The sequence below is a fragment of the Nelumbo nucifera genome, chromosome 5, assembly GCF_055504915.1.
Source record: "Nelumbo nucifera cultivar China Antique chromosome 5, China Antique-T2T, whole genome shotgun sequence".
NCBI lineage: Eukaryota > Viridiplantae > Streptophyta > Magnoliopsida > Proteales > Nelumbonaceae > Nelumbo > Nelumbo nucifera.
This window is the reverse complement of record NC_142653.1, coordinates 60,706,292-60,724,793: the sequence shown is the minus strand read 5'-3', so window position 1 is coordinate 60,724,793 and position 18,502 is coordinate 60,706,292. Positions and strand designations below refer to the sequence as shown.

Sequence of the window (18,502 nt, the reverse complement as noted above, 5' to 3'; positions counted from 1 at the left end):
TCCTAATCTTAGGATCTAATATTGTAGCTAAGCAATAAAGAGGAGAAATGTTCTCCCAATATTTTTAAAATTTATTTTCCATTATTTCAATAATTTATTTAAATTGTGGGTTATTTCTTCTTCCTTCTCATGTGTGAGAAAATGTCTACTCAAAGGGCCAGTACCGCCCTTGCTATAATTGCTAAAGTCTTTTCTACATTTTTCTCAAACTACTCTATTCCCCTTCCCCTCAACATCCTCTATTTTAAATATTTTTCAAATCGGGCTACTAAATTTGGGGTTTTGGGAAGAGTTGGTCATTTTTTTTAAATTCTGAAAAAATAAAATTAATTTAATTGGACTTACCTTGGATTGTCGGTTTAGAATCCCAACTTGATTTCAACGAGTAAAGCCTTTCAACGCCCAAGGCTCCAAGCCTCCCAAATTGCTAAGTTGGAGAATCAAACAATTAGCCAATCAGACTATTAGAGTTCACTTAGATTGCAGAGAATGTATGAGAGAAAGGGAAGAGATTAAGAGAATTGTTGAATGATGATTGTTGAATTGGTGTGATGAGAAGAATGGTGGATGATAAGGCTATTTATAGGAATTGAAAATAATTCAATTGCCCAAAATACCCTAAAAACTTACTGTTTTTTAGTTGTTGGGAGGGGTATTTTCGTTATTGTAAAGTTATTTATAACTTTACCCAAACAACCCCCCTAAACTAGTTGTTATATAGTTGTTGGAGGGCATTTGTGTCATTTTTCTCCCCTCCATAAGCAAAATACATAAATACCCCCCTATATAACTATTTATAGCTGTTAGAGGGGTATTTATGTAAAAAAAAAACCCAAAAAGCTGAAACTAGTCATTGGGGGGACTTGGGGCTTGGGGGGGCGGCAATGGCTAGTTTTGGGACAGGCTGAGCATAGCCCGATCTACGGGCAGCACGACACGAATAGTTGTGCCATGCCTAGAGCTGCAAATCAGGCCGGGTTAGGTCGGGTTGAGGCCAACCCTAGTCCAACCCTAAGTTCTAAACCCCCAACCCTAACCCTAATCCAATCCGACCAACCCAACCCTAACCCTAACCCGAATCCAATCCGACCAACCCAACCCTAACCATAACCCTAACTAAATTCCTTCAACCCTAACCCAACTCAACCAAACCCAAAGTTAATTTCAAGATGGGTTGGGCTCAAGTTGGGCCCAACCCAACCTTCTTCCAATCCCTTAAAACCTCACAGAATTTCTTCATTTTAGATCTTAACTCAACTTTCAGTACATATATTAATCCTATGTTTCATTAGTACTTGTTTGTTGACGTTTGTTTTTTTTTTTTGTTTTTTTGGTACAAATTTCAGAAAAACAAGTGTTATGACTTACGGTAGATCTTTCTTGGGCAGAAAACAACATAGAGGATATGATAGTATGTAGTGAGGGCTATACAACTATCATACATCTAAAAAAATCAATGTATGATATATAATATATATAACATATATTTATATATGACATATACTATAGAGTTGGGTTCGGGTTGGGTCAGGTTGCCTAAGGAATCAACCCTAACCCAATCCGAAATAAAATCGGGTTCATGAATCTCAACCCTAACTTTAACCCGAGCATCAATCCGACCCAACCCAACCTGGCCCAAGTTGTAGCCTTAACCTCTCCCCTAGCTGCAAGGTGCAATGTCACACTCTCTACTCAGATGGATCCTAGGAGTTAAAACATTTTGCAAACATTTTCATAAAACATTAATATATATATATATATATATATATATCATAAATATAATTTGCAAAATCATATTTTAAAACATTGTTGAAATTCACTGTCTGTAGTTCAGGTTTCTACCAAAAAGAGTGTAAACCTTATCATTCACTTTGTTCGACAAAGGGGTCGATCCTATCATTATGATCACCCACTTAGGTAAATTCTCAAACTGCCCCAACATACCCAAGTTTTGACCCTTGATTGATCTCACTGATTGGCATATCAAAGACAACCCAATCCAATACCCAGTGTTGTACCATAATCAAGTTTAGGGGTTATGTGTAAATTTCCAATTTTGCCCATCAATTTCCAAGGTCCAAGGCATAACTGGAAAATGGTTTGGGTTCAGTGTTTCATCCACACACTACTTGCACTTCGGGTTTAATCCTAGTAGCTAAGACAAGCTGCCCCAATTTCTTTGGCAGCACACCAGTGTCAGCATTGGTAGGATAAACTCCCCAAGTTTATCCAACGGCTGAGAACATTCTAAACTAACACGAGTCTCATTAGTGTCCAGTTTAAAGGGGTAATTACGTAGAAACATTCCAATATCAACATGAAACAATAATATACTTTTATTCATTTACAATAAATGTATTTGTACATCAATCTAATTAGATTTAAGGGCATACATTGTCTAACAACTCCCACTTGCACTTAGGTCCAACCGGGTACAAGCCTCAGTCCCATATTGTCCACATTTTTCTCAAACACTTTCTGTATCAGTGGCTTAGTCAATGGGTTTGCCACATTCTTCGTTGATACTACCTTCTGAATCTGAATATCCCCACTACTAACAATCTCTCGTAGATCCAGTGTTGTCACACAATAGTAGAATGGGTGATATGGTAGGACTCCGAATTCTAGGATGAATTTCTTCATCCATACTACTTATTAGGTAGCCTCACTTACGACAATGTGCTTGGTCTCGACCGTGGACTATATTCCATACTACACAAGGTCCCAAAGTATCCAGATATAGAATTTCTATCATTTGGGTCAGGTTAGAAGTCGACATCAGTATAACTAACCATCTATAGTGAATTACCACCGAAGATAAGACAAGAGTCTTTAGTCCTTTATAGGTACTTTAGTATGTTTTTCACAGTAGTCCAATGCTCTTGTCCTAGGTAAGATTGGCATCTACTTACAACACTAACGGCTTGAGCAATGTCTGGCCGAGTAAAGAACATAGCATACATGATGCTCCCTATGGATGAGGCATAGGGAGCCTCTTTCATGTCCTCAATCTCCTCGGGGGTCTTATGTGGCATTCCTTTGGAGAGAGTGACTCTATGCTTGAAAAGAATGAATCCTTTATAGTTCTACATATTATATTTGTTGACGATCATGTAAACTTAAGTAAATCAGGATAATCTAATTATCCTCTTCAATCTATCTCTGTAGAGTCAAAGTCCTAAGATATAAGAGTCTTCTCCAAGATCTTTCATGGAGAATTGCTGCAAAAGTCATACCTTCACCATAGTCAACATTCTTACATCATTCCCAATGAGCAGAATGTCGTCTACATATAGAATCATATATGTAACCTTATCTCCCACTGTCTTTCTGTAAACATAGGGTTCATCCGGATTCTACTCAAAATCAAACTATTTGACTATTGAGTAAAATCGAATGTTCCAACATTTAAAAGCTTGCTTCAACCTATAAATGGATCTATTTAGCTTACACACCATGCGTTCCTGACCCTTAGCAACAAAGCCTTGCGGCTGCTGCATATAGATATCTTCAATAAGATCTCTATTTAGGAACGTGATTTTGACATCCATATGCCAAATATCATAGTCATAGTGTGCAACTATAGCTAATAGTATACTTGTGGATTTAAGCATGGCAACTTGCGAAAATGTCTCCTCATAATCGACTCCTTACTGAGTGTACCCTTTTGCTACAAACTGAGCTTTATAGGTCTCAACTTTTCCATCAGGGCCCTTTTCTCTCTTGTAGATCTATTTGCAACCAATTGCTTTCACCCCGGGTGCGGGTCTATGAGAGTTTAGGCTCCTATTGGTTTTTATTGAGTCAATGTCGACTTTCATGGCATCTACCCACTTTAGGGAGTCTATGTCCAACATAGCTTCCGAATAAGTCACGAGATCTTCCTCATTGTTTGTATCTTCCATCAAATAAATTTCTTGATCATAGTTGTACTTGTAACATCCTAGAAGTCTAAAACCCGGGTAGATCTTCTAAGTTGGATATTATTATTTAGAATCTGTGGGTTATCTCCTACTACTCCTGAGCTCTCTTTATCAAGAACAACTTCCTGATAGTGATTGTTCAGGATGTAGTCCTTCTCCAAGAAGTAGGCATTTCGACTAACAAATACATTTTATTTTTATGGGTCATAGAAGAGATACCCTACGGAGTCCTTGGGATAGCCTACAAATAGGCAATGACTAGTTTTAGATTCCAATTTGTCCGTACTTATCTTTTTGACGTGTGTTGGACAACCCCATATTTTCAAGTGTCTTACACTTGGTTTCTTGCCAGTCCATAGCCCATAAGAAGTCTTAGGAACCAACTAGGTTGGAATTCGATTTAGCATGTAAATTGTAGTCTCCAATGCATGCCCCCAAAAGGATATGAGTAATTCTAAATGGACGATGAGTGATCAGACCATATCCAATAAAGTATGATTTATTCTCTCTGATACATCGTTTAATTGTTGTGTAGCAAGAAGAGACAAGTGTGATATAATCCCATTGTCCTGTAAGTAGTCACTGAATTTGTTAGAGAGATATTCACCTTTTCAATATGATCGAAAGCATTTGATTTGTCTCTCCAATTGTTTCTCGACTTTTTGTCTAAACTCCTTAAACTTTTCAAAGGATTCAAACTTATGTCTCATTATGTACATGTAACCATACTGAGAATAATCATTGGTGAAAGTTATGAAATAATAGTGTTGGTTCCATGTCCTAACATTCATTGGACCACATACATTAACATGTATAAGGTTAAGTGTACCTATAGTTCTTTCAGGTTTACCTGTAAATGGCCTTTTTGCCATCTTACCTTTGGAGGCAAGGCTCACAACTTGGTAGATCTTCCATAGTTAGAAAATCTAGAAAACCATCCTTCACCAATCTTGTGATACATTCTATATTAATATAGCCAAGTTGGTAATGCCATAGGCACATGGTATTAATTGTATCACGTGTTCTTTTTTTGAGGATATGTTCCGATAGCAGTAGCTGCAACAGTTGCAGTCACCCCCAAGTAATATACAACCTTGTCATCAATATCCTTCTGCTTTCCTTGAACCCCTACAATGTATTACATGCATGAGTGGAAGCCCTAGAGTCAATACACTAGGATGCATAAGTGATCAACAGATTAGTCTCTATGACCGGTGTTCCAAAATTATCGTCTTTCTTCTTCTTAAGGGTTTCCAAATATTGAGGATAGTTCCTCTTCTAGTACCTGTTACTGGCCACGTTATCCAATTTCTCGAACATGAGCAATAGGTTAAGGTTATGTATCCAATTTGCATAGTTGGGTCCCTCGAGTTTGTTGTCGTCTAACAATTTAGCGAATTGTCTGTGTGTCATTTCTGATAAAAGGCACAATTAATTAGTCCACGACCTTAGTATTGCTTCATGTTATCTTTCATAGAATGGACTTTTATCTATGTTCCATTTCCATTTATTCATTTCTGAGATTTCCCTCCTATCTCAGTGACGGGGACATAGTTCATGTTCCTCGAAATGTGGAAAATCACATAGGTGCATGGGGCCAATTATTTTAGCTACATAACCCTATCACTTTTTGTGAAAGGTCAGATGTCCACCCATCCAATAAGTTTTCCCTTTGACCTCCATCTGATAAGGTTTGTTATAATTTTAGGTTAAATCTTTTTAATTGGTAAGTGCAGACCCATCATATCAAGAGCCCCAAAGTGTCGTGGAAGAGTCTTTCATTTTAGGATAGGCCCCTCCCACTAGTCTATGACGACCCTATCATCTAATGAAGCAATACCATTGACTGTTTTAGTGAAATGGATAGCCTAATTTTATGGTGCATCCCCACCCACCAATTCAGCCCACTTTCATACTAATGACAGAAAGCCTTTAGAGGTATCATCTTATGATATTTCCTATCTCATTGCACTTATATTAATCGTGAGAAAACATATATATCAATCCTTAGGTTAGATTTAGGTCATACCATAGTGGCTTTCACTGACTTTCATAAAGTCAAATTCAAATGGGCCCTTAATGGGCTAGGGTTCCTACGAGGTTCCACTTGGGGAAGAAGCTATTGAGGGGGTCCATTAAAAAATGAGCATGCAATGATCTATAAGCATCATGGCAATGATATGCATTCAGCCATGATGATCGTGAAGAACCACATAAGTCAATACATGGGCCAAGCACTTATGACCCATGAACGAATCACATTCATTCAGCACATCACATACACATATACATACATAATTGATCCTTATCAATTTGAAGTTTGTAAAACCCAGATCCATTTAGATTAACACATGATCAGCTCATTAATGAATTCCTAGGATTTTTCAAGAAAAACAAAAGATTTTTTCTTGGTGACTCATTGACCCAATGGGATAGAGATTTTTAGGGTCTGGGGACTAAGGTATGGCGTGGGAAAGTGTTAGGCACCCCACACACGCCCAGTTAAATTGGCCTCTACTTCACAATCCTAAGGAAAATTTAATAATTTTGAAGCCTATTTTATTAACACACTTTCATAGTAACAGACAAACAATATTTAGACTATTGAAAGAAAAGAAACTAAAGAAATGACAATATCAAATGAAGAGAGAATGTTCAAATAGCTAGCTAAAACATGCAAGTCATAACCTGTCATTGAAACAAGTGAAGATACATGAATTAAAAACTAATTATTTGCTGCAAAAATTAACAAATCCTAAGTGGTGGACTGTGTAATGCATTCTTTTAAAATTTAAAGTCACAAAAATTAAAAGATTTGTAAATAAGAGAATTAATTCTAAAAAAGAGAATGAGTGCTAAAAAAATATGCAAATTCTATGTGAAAGCTAAATGGTTTTGATGCTTTGGGATTTGAAACTACGTTAATACATACTTTAAAAAAAAAGAAAAAAACTCTACAATTTAAACTACTAACCTATCTAACTTGATGATGTAATTAATGGAGTGACTAAGGCCTAAATGGTAAACTATGAATTCAGCCCAAGGCTGGTAAGAGTTATGGAACCATACTAGATACCATGAATTGAAAGATGCATATGACTAGATGCAGTGAGACCAGTTGGTAATATGATCTAACGTGGGAATTGCTTAAAGGCTGGTGAAAACATGATAAATAATCCAGTAATTTAAAGGGAGATAAATGAAAAATAATAGAAATCTCGACGTATTTATGCTAGAAAAGAAAATAATAAAAGTGGTCATGCAAATCTGATTAGAAAGCAACTTTCTTGAAGGATTTGAGATGTGTGGGATATGAATCCAAGAAAAATGGGTAGGGATCATGTGGACAAAGGAATGCAAAACCTACGAGTAAAACGTGATGTGATCCTACATGGACTGATTTGATAAACCGTGAGAGAAATTGAAAATAAATGGGGAATGACTATAAGAAAGGATAGAATGTTGGAAATAAAAAGGCATGATAAAGCATAAAGAAAATGATAAAAAAGATCAAGGGGTTTAACAATTACTTATTCATCTTCGTACTGTTGGGAGGTTGATCCTACTTGATTAACTGATATGATTGGCCTAAAGAATGAGAAAATATAGTCCATGTGGCCTAAAGAATAAGAATGCTGATGTATGACTGAGAACGCTTATTGCATCGTTTCATGGCTTCAAGAGTGATTCAAGGCTTTTTTCTTCAATGTTGGATCGACCTAGGGGGTTTTTTGGATGTGTTGGAGGTTTCCTCATGAGTTTGGGCGTGGGTTAGGGAGGTGTGGAGCTGTTTGGGATGTGAAGGGGGTATTCTCTAGGCTAATGGGAATAGGATAATCCTTATAGGCTTCCTTGTGTGTCTAGAATGGGAGAAAATGGTGGTATTTATATATTTTTTGAGAGAAGAATGGAGGGCTGAGATGGGAGACAATAGAGATCAATGGCTGAGGTTTAAAGGGTTTTTGGAGGGAGATTAATTGAAGGAATGGATTGTCAAGACAGCTTTGGGAGAGAACCTCTCAATCAATCAAGACAATGAGTAGAAGATTTCACTAATTTACCTAAATTATATTGGACATTCCAAGTTTAGGTGATTGGCTTGATTGATTGGAGGCTCCTAGCTGGTAAAACCTTGGTTTTTTAAGATGCTTCTAGAGGCTGAGAGGAAGTTTTGGTCATGGGATGCCCCAGTCTCGAAGTTGTAGTGATGGGGATTCCAAACGGAGGATCCAAATTGAATCTAGATTCGGGTCTCAAGATAAAGGAGCTAACGGTGTCAGAATTGGACGATCTTGGTACCGTTGGACTCAGAATTTCAGGCTCCATCCATCCATAAGGTTGGATTTCAGGTTTTACATGGCATAGGGTTCATGATCAAAGATGATCCCGATCGGACGATCGGAATTGGTTCTGGTTTCAAGTATTGAGATAAATGGGTAAACAATGTCGGATTTGGGTGATCTTGGTGTCAATGGATTTGGATTTTTGGGCTCTACATACCTATGGTCTTGGATTTCTGATTTGATGTGAAATGAGGTTCATGGTCAAAATGACTCCAATCAGATAATCAGAATTGGTTTCGGCCCTGGGTCTAAAGATGAAGGGATAAACATTGTTGGACTCGGGTGATCTTGGTGTTGTTGGATTTGTATTTTTGGGCTCTACGTACCTATGGTCTTGGATCCTTAAGGAACCAAGTTTTGTAAAATTCCAAAAATACCCCCGATTCAATTGAGAGGTTAGCTGAAGCATACTTGAAGCTCGAAGTGCTATAGAAAGACTAAAGAGCGCAAAAATGGGGTGTCTACAAATTGCCCCTCTTTGTTGGAGGATGATAATCCAAACAACAAAGCTTGAGGAGACAACCCATTTTTGTGTAGAAATGCGATGGAATGACTGTCCTGATCAAAAGAATGCTTCTTGAAAGACTTTTTTCATGACAAAAGTGTTGATGATTGAAATAAGATAAATGTTTTTTATTGAAAATGATTCCCCTAGAATTTCCTCCAATGGTATGCTTCCATTGTTGTCTAGCATTCATTCGGTTGTTGACAGAAGGATTGTCGTATGCAGGTAGACCTGTTCATGGGCTTGGTAGCCCAACGGCTCAGCCCCCGGATGGGCTTGGTCAGGTTTTTTAGCTTGTGGGCTTGACCTCAGGCCTAAAAGCCCGGCTCAATCATTTTTCAAGCCGGGCTTGGGATTTATCGAAAAAGCCCGGCCTGACTTTTTATATAATATAAAATATATAATTATTTTTTATAATTTCTAAACCCTAAGTCCCTAACTGTTAGCACCCGATTTTTGTTTGGCTCCTTCCTTGGCCCATCTCCCACATTTTGGAAGTCCGATTGGACCATACCAATCACTTTAAAACATACCAAAACCCTAAGAAACCAAAGTTTAGCCTAAGTACCCATAAACCCACTGTTAAATCTACATGATGCCTCTCAAATGTCTTGATTATGCCACATCACCATACTTGATCCCTGATCAAACTCCATCACATGAAACAAAACCCTCAAACAACCAATCACATAAAATTTCAACCTTAAATTCTCAGATTTAGCCAATCATCATCCATCAGAGATCCCATTTTGGTGCATATAACATTATGACACTAAAACCCATGATCTGCACATGCCTAACACGATCAAACCCTTCCAACAACCTCATAAACCCAATCCATATCTACCTACCAAATTTCATCCCAAAATCCCCTTATTTTGGTGATTATGTTTTGACAAATCTTATTGATCAAAAGCTCACATATCACAAATCTCCACCATCCAAGCTTTATTTGACCAATCAGACCCCGCCACCATGTTAAATGACCCCCAAAACTGCAGCACATCAAATTTTATGACCAAACACCTCCATTTGACCGTTGAAAAAGAAAGATTCAATTTCAGGCCCTCTTGTTGATTGGAAAAACATAAGCTAAGACCATGATCTGAAGTAAATCAGTCAGTCTACAATTTTGATCAAATATCGATCACTTCCATCAAATTTGGGATATTCAAAAGCGCCTACCAATCAAATTTCAACCCAAAATTCCCTTGTTTGACCCTTCATCAAACAAAGATTCTGTTTCGACGAATCTTATTGATCCGAACTTGTCAGCCACAGATATCAATCTTCCCAACCCTGTTTGTCCAATCAGACCTCACCACTGTGTTTAAAGACCCAAGAAACCCCAACACACCAAATTTTATTACCAGATTCATTCGTTTGACCGTTAAACTAGAGAGATACCTTTTTGACACACCCGATTAAACCAAGACATCAGCTGTCCAACCTAGGATCTTAAGTGGGTAGGGACTGTTGTCAGCTCTTTACTTAACCCCATTAAAACACTTGGACCAATGAATTTGAGCCTAATAGGCTTAAAAGGCTCAAAATACCAAACAGGCCCTTACTTAAAATCAAGAAAAGACAAAATAGCTCTTAAAAGCCCATTAAATTTAAGTTTTTTTGCCACTGTCAGCCCCAAATACGGGTTGCAATGTCTAGCACGCCCAAATACTTCATTGGATGCACGAAACCCATAAGAAATCCCCCAAAATCAAGGAAATCTATTGCACAAAGAAGGAATGGTCAACTACAAGCCCTTCAGTTTCAAAATCTTTGCCTATTTCATTGAAAAAACTTTACTGAATCACAAACACTGTACATGGATGAGTTTCAGACCCATCTCTCAATTTTCTCTATAAATAGAGTCCCAGCTCGAGCTTGAGGAAGGGGGAAAGTTGTCCAACTCCTACAACACACTCAACTTGCTCGAAATCCCAGAATCCTTGAAGTCAAGCTCAAGCCTCATCCTCTGTTTTCTAGACTCAGCACCAGAAATGCCCATCCTAGCTCCTGCCTTGTTCAACTTTTATTTGAAGTCATACACGAGAGGTAAGCCTCTCATTCCACCATCTCTTTGCTTTTAGTTTAGTTTCAGGTTGCTTGAAGCACTGAAATCTTGGGAAATTTGCATTCCTAGCTTCCTTTGGATTGAGAAAAGGAGGCAAAGAGGTGAGGGTCTTAGGGAAACTAGTACCTAAGACCCGATAACATCACCTCAAATCAATTTTGGGTGAAGTTGGGAACATTTTCGCCAGATTTCAGGAGTTTTAAGCAGTCTTGTTAGTTCGCGTTTTTCTGGAATTTGAGCCTAAACGTCTCCTGTTTCGGGCTGCCATAGCAGCTTGTAGAGAGGGCTGCCTAAAACCTTCCCTTTCCCAATCCTTTGAGCCCAAGATCTCTTGGTTATGTGCTTTCCTTGGTCAAGGACGGAGTCACTATCAAAGGCTCAATTTGAACCTTTCTAGACCCAAAAATGAGGGCCCATTTCCTCTAAAAATGGGTGGCGACTCCAACTCTTTGAGCCGGCCATGAGCTTCCCGGAGCTCACACTAACCGAATAACCCTTCCCTCTTTTCATCAATACTTCTCAGTTTTCACTCTTAGTCTCAATCTTTCTATAGCTCAATGAACCCACCGCACCACCAATGAACTAGCAATCCCCGGTAAGTCGGTGTCGAGCATATGCTAGCAGTGATAGGTAGGAACTCAGGCACCGGTGCCACCGACGAACTATTGGAAATCTCATTGTTTTTATCATTCTCCGGTGATGATGAACTAGGCTAGCAGTGGCAGCCAACAACGACAAGTGACCAGGTCCTCTCTCTGTCTCTCTCTCCCATGATCTTCCTCTCTCCTTGTTCTGATATAAGGAAGTCGAACAGATTTCTCTTTGTCTCTCTCTCAGGATTCGGGCTTGGGCTTGGGCTTTGGGCTTTTCATGATGGTCAGGCTCGGGCCCAAGTTGTAGGCCCATTGGTCGGGTCGGTCTTGGGCTCGGGCCTGCAAAAATTCTGTTAATGAAGAGTGAAAGCCCAACCTGAGCCCGGCCTGACTCAACCCATGAACAGGTCTATGTGTAGGCCAATCCTCGAATCTTCCCAAAGGGGTTTCTGAAATGAAATTTCTCACTCACAACGTTTGTGTGGCTGTCTAGGACTATGGTCGCCCTTGCTGCAAAAAGACTAAAGAGCGCAAAAATGGGGTGTCTACACTCCTATAATCCTTTCTTGTAAGGCTAAGTTTTAAAGATTAGTTGACAAAGCTTCAAAGAAAAATAGAAAGAGATAAAGGGTCACCCTGTCTCAGTCCTCTTTTATGCTAGATGGTCTCACTAAGGGCTCAATTAATCAAAATCTGATAGTAGACTATTGTAATACATTTCACGACCCAACTAACCAATTTACTCCCAAACCCCATTTTTTCCATTGCTAGCTTGACAAAATTCCACTCAACTCAATGACAAGCCTTGCTAATGTCCAATTTTATTGCCACCCATTTGCACCTTTTGTTTTCTTCATTAAGTCTATTACCTCATGGGCAATTAGAATATTATCTTGGATTAATCTACTCAAAGTGAAAGCACTTTGGTTTTCACTTATTATGTTGTTGAGGAAGGGTTTGACTCTATTTACCAGGACTTTGGCTATAATCTTTTAGATGGTATTATAGAAACTAATGGGTCTGAAGTGACTGATTTTTGTTGGCACCTTGACCTTTGGGACTAGGGTAATAAAGGTAGTATTTAAATATTTTAGACATAACCCCTCATTGAAGAAAGCCATAATTATATTGATGACATCTTGACCCACTACTTCCCAATATTGGAAACCATCTAGTCCAAGGGCTTTATTAGGGGGCATCTAAAACAAAGCCTCTTTAATTTCATCCTTTGTTACCTTCCTTTATAGCCACAATTTGTCTTCAACATTTAACTTTGGATTATGACAATCTAGAATTCTTGTAGGGGGCATCTTTAATTTCATCCAGTCCAAGGGTTTTATTAGGGGGCATCTTTAATTCTTGTAGTTGCCAACTATTTAACATATTCCTATTCCTTTCTAGATAGCTTGAACTACAACTCTTTCCTCCCTCCTTTTCTTGACAGTAAAAAATCATATTTAAGTCCCCACAACAAAGCCATGAACCCTTAACCAAAGAAGCTAGAAATTTCGATTTCTCTCAAAAATTTTTCCTCAAATGTTTCTTTGGTTTACCATATATAAAGGTGCAATACCAATAAGTTGAATTTTGTTCCTTCATTTTCACATGAATAAAATTTTGATCTGCAAATAAAACTTTTTCTTTTGTTCCATCCTTCCAAAACAAGACCAGCCCACCTTTAATTCCAATAGAATCACACCCCCAACAATTCCAAAGTTTTAAGAAAGCCAACTTTCTTTTACAAGTTATGAGGTAATTCTTTGTTTCACATAGAAAGGTCGCATTAGGCTTGGAGCTTTGATAAGTCTCTTTGAGAGTGCAAATTGTTAGGGGAGACCTGATACCTTGGCAATTACAGCTTAGAATTCTCATTTGGCCCCTGGGTCTGTTCCAGGACAGAACCCCAACTCACTTATTATCTTTGGTTACGGTTTCCAGACTATCTACTTTCAAGGTTTTGATGATCCCAGACTTATGAAGATAGCTTCCCCTGTTCCTAATTCTTTCTAACTAATGTTCTCTTTTGCCACTAAAACTTCTCTCTTTCGTAGGGGAATTTATGTTTGTAACTAAATTACTATCTCGAATTTCTATCATGCTCAGATACTCCCAGTAGTCAACATTATTTAGCATTGGAACCCAGACAAAACTCAAATTTTGACCTCTTTTTTTGAGTATTTGGGACTTTGATAACTTTATTTTTTTTCTAGTTTTTCCTTGGTAGGTTCTTGTTTATCTCATTTGGAGATGTTTTAAATCTCTCATTAGCATTTTTCCTTTTTTTATAAACATTTGTTCCTCTTTCTGCTTTTTTCTTTTATGCCACCAAGTTTTTTATAGACTTTTGACATCTCTTTTTTTTTTTTTTTGCTAATGAGCAAATTAAACCAATAGTAAGCATTATCATCATAATTTGAATTAAAGAATTTAGTAGTTGTTTATGGCCATACCTCTTCCTCCTATGATAAGGAATACCTTTCATTTGTGTTTCTCGAGCCTAGTAGTTGATTTCCATGCTCATCCAGCTCCATTCTAGTAGATTGCTTGTCTAAATTCATTGGTTCCTAGTTTAGGGACAACTCCAGGATCGGGGATAGGTTTCCTCTTGTTAGCAGGCCATCTTCCTCTAAAATGCATTTTGATAGACCCATTTTTTGTTTCGGGTTGATTTTAGCCCATTTTGTCCCACTAACTATATTTTTCCTCGACTCTGGTACTTCCTCTTCTATTTCTTGTATCACAATCCCAGATTGGTTCTTTTTCTTTTCCATGAAAGTTTCAAAAGTCAAATTAAAGTTTCTTTAGTTGATACAACCTTACCCTTTCTTTTCCTAATTAGATGCTCTTCTAACAAGATGAGATATTTTCCTTTTTCTGCACTTTCTAGTTGTCCCCTCATTCTTGCTACATCATCAGTTCGCCTTATCTCAACTTGATTTTGATTTGACAAGTCGCCGCTTCTTATTGTACTGTTTCCGTCAGTAGACACCCCCATGCTGTCAAACTCCCTTCCCCCTCTATAGCCTTTTGTGTTTTCTTCTCCAATGAGAACTTCCCTCCAATCATCCTTGGCTAGTGAAATCATTACATGATAGGCGCTTCCATCGATCCAAACTGTGTTTACATTTTCTTCTTGGCTTTGCCCTTCCTAAAAAGGTCTTATTTGGATTGAGGCGTTCACCACCTGAAGCTGATGTCTTTCTACTACCCTTTCCAGTGATGCCAGCATTAGATTTCTATCACCATTCCTTGACTCTGATTTTGGTTGTAGGCTTCCCGACTCATCATCTCTCTCATCTCCCTTTCTTTTCACCTTGACTTCTTGTTTTCTAGGCTTCCTTTGTTTATTGTCCTAAAATCTTTACTTTTTGGATTTACACGAAGCCACTCCCCATAATACCTAGAAACTCTCTCTTCATTCCTAGATTGTTTTTCCATCCTTTTTGTTAGTTTGTCTAGAAATTACTCCTCAGATACATTGTTGTAGCCTTGATCTCTGTATCCTATTATGCCACATCATCCACAAAAGATCAGCAACCTTTCATATTGGAAACCGAACCATTTTTCCACACCATTTTCATCTATATCCAAGTTACCTAGGGCCAAAGGTTTTGTGATGTCAATGATTACCCTTATTTTGTATGCTTTGTTCCTCAAGGGCTCGTCTTCTTCTAAGCTATCCTCCTTCTCTTTTTGGGATTATAGCTGATAAGGGCAACTTTTGAGTCTTATCATAAAAAAAAATAATCTATTTAACATAATTTCTAGAATAGGGTAACTTTTTTAAAAAATATCAGAAAAGGGTAGAAACACTACTTATCTCCTTCCTCCTTCAGACCACTGAACAAATCTCCTCACCTCTGGTGCATCTTCTGACCTTAGAAATCGAAGTCTTCGATTGCATCCCTAACCCCATCGTTCTTCTCATCTTCAACCACTTATCTGACATCAAATCCTTAATCCGTTGCTGAGTTGTGTCGAAACGCTTCAACTCCCTCCTCCCGCAAGCCGACAACCTAGTGGTGAAGGTTAATCGTGTCATCTCCAACAAAACTGGTGAGTGGAGCTTTCTACTACACCTTCTCAGGTCTATCCTCCAGTCCTTGCAAGACTTGATATACCTGAGATGACTTCCAATCCAGCCCCAAAACAGGAACTCTCCCATTGAAATCCTTCGCGGATTCAAGAGTACCCGACGGCTTGAGATCAAACTTTCAGTTGGAGATCTCCGTTTAGAGAAGTATGTGGTTGTGAGATGGAGGGCGGAGTTTGGGAAAACTTTGAAGAGCTTCATAATTTTTGTGGTCCGGACCATCGGAGAAGTGATTGATGATGGGGGAGGCAACAGAAATGGGGATGACGTGGACTTCAACGATGAAGACGGAGGGGGAGGATTGAAGTTGAGAGTGGTGTGGACGATTAGCGCTTTGATTGCGGCTTCGTGCGAGGCATTATTTGTTGAGAGATGTGATCGGAGAGCACAAAGAGATGGAAAGCATGGTATTGAAGGATAGCGAAGAGGAGGTGATGACGGTGATGGATAAGGAGGGGTTGAGGGAGTTCAGGGAAGCTACAGTGGAGGAAGTGAGGGAGTTCCGTAGACATCGCCTCCCCAGCACCGGAGGTGGAGAGATTTGTTCGATAGTCTAAAGGAGGAAGGAGATAAATAGTGTCTCTACCCTTTTTTTATATTTTTTAAAAAAGTTACCCTATTCTAGAAATTATGTTAAAAAGATTATTTTTATTGATAATAAAACCCAGAAGTTGCCATTATTAGCTATAATCCCTCTCTTCTTTGACTACCATTTTGCTCCCCAAGCCCAAAATCTGGACCATTAAAGTCTGAGGTATCGAGTTTTGCTCCCATCTTTTCAACACCAATGGGAATCCATTTACGAGCCCGGACTCTTGGCTTGAAAACATCTCTAGATCTGATTTCTTTTTGAAAACTACTCATAGTATTTCATCTCTTAGGCATTTCACCTCGTACGTGTCATTTGGCAAAAAATTCTTTGGTTTTTTGGATAACTCAAAAGCATTCATCTGTTTGTCCGCAACAACCTTCCCATATAGAGCCTTTTGGCATTTCTCTTCTAATTTCTTTTGTTCATTTTGATCCTTGTCCAGTTCATCTTCATTTGGATTCTCTAACCCTCCTGGAACTAGCCAGTATTGTTTTGCTTAGGGCTGCAAGTCAGGCCGGGTTAGGTCGGGTTGAAGCCAACCCTAACCCTAACCCAACCCGACCTTCAACTCGACCAACCCAACCCTAAACCTAACTAAATTCCTTCAACCCTAACCCAACCCAACCCAACCAGAAGTCAATTTCGGGTAGGATTGGGCTCGGGTTAGGCCCAACCCAACCTTCTTCCCATCCCTTAAAACCTCATAGAATTTCTCGATTTTAGATCTTAACTCAACTTTCACTACATATATTAATCCTATATTTCATTAGTATTTGTTTGTTGATGTTTTTTTTTTTGTTCTTTTGGTACAAAATTTAGAAAAACAAGTGTTAGAAATGATTATAGTTTATTATGAATTATGACTTACGATAAATCTTTCTTGGGCGGCAAACAACATAGAGGAGATGAAGAATATAATTTTCAAAAAAACATAAAATAATGTTGATGCGGCGCGATCGGGGCACTCCTAGCTGTCTGCTGACTGGCTCATTGTTGGCGATGGACGGCACCTGAGAAGACGGAAAAGAAGGATTCCGGGGGATTTACCCGGTGGGAATACTCCGATGCTTAAGTCAGAACGCAGGGGAAAGAGAAAAGAAGAGTGCTAAAGCTAAGAGTGTAGGTCGCGCTTTATCACTGTGCTCGAGAGATTAGCTCGTGAGCAAAGATGTATGCAGTTTAGAGTATGAGAATGTTAAAGTGTTCCAAAGTCTGAAGATCCTTTTTCCCCTCTGCCTTGAGGGCTTTTATAGGGGTGTTCTTGTCAGATCGGGCGTAACCGCCACTGGACCCCTGCCACAACCGTTACCTGCCAGGGTTGTGCAGGTGGCCGTTGCAACGTACTCCTTGCCGGGGTGAGTGACACGTTTCCAAGGGGAAGGCACGCCTCCGCCTACTGAGAGACGTGGGCGTAAACTGTCTAAAGGACAGGGACTGCGCCGTCAGTTAAGGGACATGGCGCAGTCTGATCGGTATGGCCTGTTTGATAGAAGCTTCTTGAGGGACGCTCACGCTGCGCACTTGCGAGCCACTTTGTAGCGAGCTTGGGAGTACTTCAGGGTTACCCTTAGTAGAATTGGTCCCTAGGACGGCTTATCTGCTTGGGGTCCCGGGCGAGCTGGTTTCCCTAGCTCGCAAGCTAAAGTTGCCTCGGAATATCCCCTTCGGGATAGCTTGGGGAACCCGGAGCTCACGTTGTAGCGAGCTCCTTCTTTACGAGCTACGATGCAGCGAGCTGCTTTATGGGCTCATCACTTCGTCGTAATAGACCACGATGTTGAATTGTTATTCGCGCTAAATCAGGTCCACATGTCACCATTTCGTAGGTCGAGCCAAATCATCCTCTTTAAGGTTTTAATCTTTCTAATTAGGATTAAGTGATACTATGTGATGGGTGGGGCTATACAAATATCAAGCATTGACCAATAAAAGTAAACATGAATGAAACCAAAAGCAGCAATCAAACACACTCTAAAAAGGACTACTACAAAGGATTTTCCCAAAATAAAAAGAAGGAAATAAGTTCGTTTACCACTCAAACCGAGTTTCTTGGTCGGGGTTTTATGACACATATTGACTAGTAAGTAGGAAGCAATGTCACAAGCGCGCGAGTTTTGAGGTGACTCGCTGGTCGGCTGGTGTCTTCTACCGATTCAAGAATCCACTCGCCGAGTCTACACCAAATAAGAACTGCGAGTCTGCAACCACACTAGGTTCCGCCACGGCGCCACCTTCCAGTAAATACGCAGATGATTCTCGCTTTACACGGAGCAACACCATGAACGACACGTTGTTTCAAGGTTCGACACTTGTTGTGCACTAAACATCATCCGGCTACGTGGGTCTGTCATGAAGCTTCATCAAAATCAACCCAATGTA

General features: G+C 39.3%; 1 pseudogene; it reads left to right on the top strand.

Annotated features, from left to right (window-relative positions):
* The window catches only part of LOC148791668 (F-box protein AUF2-like), a 41,706-nt pseudogene extending 25,618 nt beyond the window's left edge, over positions 1-16,088 (top strand).
* Positions 16,089-18,502: the final 2,414 nt, after the last annotated feature.